At 42.3% G+C, this 4,484-nt stretch overlaps 1 pseudogene; it reads left to right on the forward strand.

The window, feature by feature from the left end:
• Positions 1-3,509, forward strand: part of LOC111981692 (heat shock 70 kDa protein-like) — a 10,698-nt pseudogene extending 7,189 nt beyond the window's left edge.
• The last annotated feature ends 975 nt before the right edge of the window (positions 3,510-4,484 follow it).

Genomic DNA, 4,484 nt, shown 5'->3' on the forward strand with positions numbered 1-4,484 from the left:
CAGAACGTTTGTAGCCTGTTGTATGTGCACGACGTTTATTAGCTTCACGATCGTTTTTGTTTTGGTTAGTTTGAAAGTGTGTTTTGTTTCATTTTGCCTTCTTCAATAATAAAAGAAGATGGCTTATTTTCCTACTGCTGCGTTTTGGTCCGTCAATCCTCCACACGATCGTGACAAATACACAGACAAGAGTATTTTCAAAAAAAAAATATTTAAATACTCCATGCATTTGAACTCAGGGCTGTTTGGTCCAAGGGGTATTTGAAATGTATTTATAAACTAGTTTCAAATAGGATTTATAGGAAATTATTAGAAAATACTTTCAAATATTTCAAATAGAACTGGTTGATTCGGCCCTATTATTTGAAAATACAAAAATAAACAGAAAATAAGCCTTTAAAATACAAATACTTAAATACGCATGTATTACTGAACTCAGGTTTGGTTGTTATTCAAGTATATTTAGGCTAACACTTCTGTTGGTGGAGATTGACCCTACTTGCTCCTTGGTTTTCGTAGAATAATATACATTTCTAAAACCTTATTTTATTATTTTGTAGGCTACTAACTCCAAACCATCAAGATGTCATCAGCTAAAAGCCTGTCTATCGGCATTGACCTGGATACTACCTACTACTGTGTGGGGATGTTCCAGCATGGCAAAGTGGAGATCATCGCCAACAACCAGGGCAACAGGACCACACCCAGCTATGTGGCCTTCACAGACACCGAGAGACTCATCAGTGACGCAGCAAAGAACCAGGTGACCATGAACCCCAACAACACCGTTTTCGACGCCAAGCGTCTCCATGGTGCTGGTGAAGAGGAAGGAGATCGCTGGGGCCTACCTGGGCCAGAAGGTGTCCAACACAGTCATCACAGTCCTCGCCTACTTCAACGACTCACAGAGACAGACCACTAAGGACGCTGGAGTGACCGCTGGGCTGAACGTGCTGAGGATCATCAATGAGCCCACAGTGGCGGCAATCGCCTACGGAATGGACAAAGGCAAATCTTTGATTTGATCTTTGATCTGGGCGAGGGCACCTTCGACGTGTCCATCCTGACCATTGAGGATGGGATCTTTGAGGTGAAGGCCACTGCTGGGTACACTCACCTGGGTGGGGGGGACTTTGACAACCGCCTCGTCAGCCACTTCGTGGAGGAGTTCAAGCGGCCTCTGAGGACGGCCTGCGAGAGGGCCAAGAGAACTCTGTCCTCTAGCTCCCAGGCCAGCATTGAGATCGACTCCCTCTTTGAGGGAAACGACTTCTACACTTCCATCAGCAGGGCTCGTTTTGAGATGTTTTCGGACCTCTTCAGGGGAACCCTGGAGCCTGTGAAGAAAGCTCCCAGGGATGCCAAAATGGACAAGGTCCAGATCCACTACGTTGTCCTGGTCGGAGGCTCCACCTGGATCCCCAAAGTCCAGAAGCTCCTGCAGGACTTCTTCAACGGCAGAGAGCTGAACAAGAACATCAARCCAGATGAGGCGGTGTCCTACGGCCCAAGGTCAACAACCTCCTGGGGAAGTTTGAGGTCTCTGGAATCCCCCCTGCCCCACGAGGAGTCCCTCAGATTGAGGTGATCTTTGACATCGACGCCAATGGCATTCTGAAAGTATCAGCGGGTGACAAGAGCACGGGAAAAGTGAACAAGATCACCATCAACAACGACAAGGCACGGCTCAGCATAGAGGATGGTGCAGGATGCAGACAAATACAAAGCTGAGGACGACGCACAGAGGGAGAAGATGGCAGCCAAGAACTCCCTGGAGTCGTTTGCCTTCAATATGAAGAGCAGCATGGAGGATGACAACATGAGAGGCAAGATCAGCGAGGAGGACAAGAAGAAAGTGGTGGACACATGCGACCAGGCCATTTCCTGGTTGGAAAACAACCAGCTTGCAGACAAAGAGGAGTATGAGCATCAGCTGAAGGAGCTGGAGAAAGTGTGCCAACCTATCATTACCAAGCTATACTAGCAAGGAGGCAAAGGTAGCTGTGGAGATCAGGCACGGTCCAGCTCTGGTGCCAGCTCCCAAGGCCCAACCATCGAAGCAGTTGACTAAAGTGAGGGACTTGTATAATGGACTTTTCAAAATGCATTAGTATCACTGCATACTTTTTGCTCTTCAGGGAATACTTGTACTTATATTGATTTCTACTGGTTGAAATTGTAATTACATTTCATTGCTCAGTGCTATTTAGGAAGTGCTTAATATATTTGTATTTATTATGGATCGCCATTAGCTGCTGCCAAGGCAGTAGCTACCCCTCCGGAACTAACTGCAGCTTTTTGTTAAGCATTGCATTCATTTCAGTCGCTGTAGTAGCTGACATGTATAGTGTTGACTCATCCGCATACATAAGCACACTGGCTTTACTCAAACCGGTGGCATACCGTTAGTAAAGATTGAAAAAAAGCAAGGGGCCTAAACAGCTACCCTGGGGAATTCCTGCTTCTACCTGGATTAAGTTTGAGAGGCTTCCATTAAAAAACACCCTCTGTGTTCTGTTAGACAACTAAGTCTTTATACACATTATATATAGGGGGTGTAAAGCTGTAAGACACGGTTTTCCAGGAGCAGACTATGATCGATAATGTCAAAAGCTGCACTGAAGTCTAACAAGACAGCCCACACAGTCATTTTATCATCAATTTCTCTCAGCCAATCATCAGTCATTTGTGTAAGTGCCGTGCTTGTTGAGTGTCCTTCACATTTTTTCCAGAAGTTTACTAAGATTTAGTAACAGGCTGATTGGTTGGCTATTTGAGCCAGTAAAGGGTGCTTTACTTTTCTTGGGTAGCAGAACGACTTTAGCTTCCTTCCAGGCCTGAGGGCACACACTTTCTAGTAGGCTTAAATTGAAGATGTGGCAATATCGTCGACTATTATCCTCAGTGATTTTGCATCCAGATTGTCAGACCCGGGTGGCTTGTCATTGTTGATAGACAGCAATACTTTTTTTCACCTCTTCCTCACTGACTTTACGTAATTCAAAAGTGCAATTCTTGTCTTTCATAATTTTGTCAGATATACTTGGATGTGTAGTGCCAGCGTTTGTTTCTTGCATGTCCTCCCTAAGTTTGTTTATCTTTCCAATAAAAAAGTCATTAAAGTAGTTATCAGTGGGTAATATCAGTGGGTTTTGTGATAAATGAGCCATCTGATTCAATGAATGATGGAGCCGAGTTAGCTTTTTTCCCCAAAATTTWATTTAAGGTGCTCCAAAGCTTTTTACTATCATTCTTTATATAATTTATCTTTGTTTCATAGTATAGTTTATTTTTTATTTAGCTTAGTCACATGATTTCTTAATTTGCAGTACGTTTGCTAATCAGTTTGGCTGCCAGACTTATTTGCCATTCCTTTTGCCTCATTCCTCTCAACCATACAATTTTTCAATTCCTCATCAATCCAAGGGGATTTAACAGTTTTTACAGTCATTTTCTTAATGGGTGTGTGCTTGTTAGTAACTGGAATAAACTGGAATAAATATGTCAAGTCCAGCATCTGGTTGCTCCTCATTACATACCACAGACCAGCGAATATTCTTTACATCATAAACACTAATGAATCACTACAAAACCTATTGTATGACCTCTTATACACTATATTAGGCCCAGCCTTTGTAACTTTGGTTTTCCTAGATATGGCTATTATATTGTGATCACTACATCCTATGGATTTGGATACTGCTTTAAAGCAAATTTCTGCAGCATTAGTAAAGATGTGATCAATACATGCTGATGATTTCACTCCTGTGCTGTTTGTAAATACCAGGTTGCATGCACTGGTTACAGTTTGAAGCTTTTTATTGAGTGGGCAGCTTGATGAAAGCCAGTCAATATTTAAATCCCCCAGAAAATATACTTCTCTGTTGATATCACATACATTATCAAGCATTTCACACATATTATCCAGATACTGACTGTTAGCACTTGGTGTTCTATAGCAGCTTCCCACAATAATGGGTTTTAGACAAGGCAGATTAACCTGTAGCCATATTACTTCAACAGTATTTAACATTAGATCTTCTCTAAGCTTTACAAGAATGTGGTTCTTTATATAGACCGCAACACCGCCCCTGTTGGCATTTCTGTCTTTTCGGTAAATGTTATAACCATGTATTGCTACCACTGTATCATCAAAGGTATTATCTAAGTGAGTTTCAGGTATTGTCAGAATATGTTCTGTTACAAGCAAGTTATTGACTTCATGGACCTTATTTCTCAGGCTGCATATGTTAATATGGGCTATTTTTAGCACTTTTCTGGGTTGCTTGATTGTTTTTAATGATTTACTGGGAAGCTTATCAGAAGTAGACTTGATAGTGCACGGTGAGCTGCACAAAGTGGTCTTCCTACTAGGGCACACCACCTCAATGCTAACAATGTAACTCTGGTTCATAGGCTCATGATTACTGCATCCAATAGCTGTAGGATTAACAAAGTTATTCAGGGCACATAGGGGGACATAA

The sequence above is a fragment of the Salvelinus sp. IW2-2015 genome, linkage group LG20 (genome assembly GCF_002910315.2).
Source record: "Salvelinus sp. IW2-2015 linkage group LG20, ASM291031v2, whole genome shotgun sequence".
Taxonomy (NCBI): Eukaryota; Metazoa; Chordata; class Actinopteri; order Salmoniformes; family Salmonidae; genus Salvelinus; species Salvelinus sp. IW2-2015.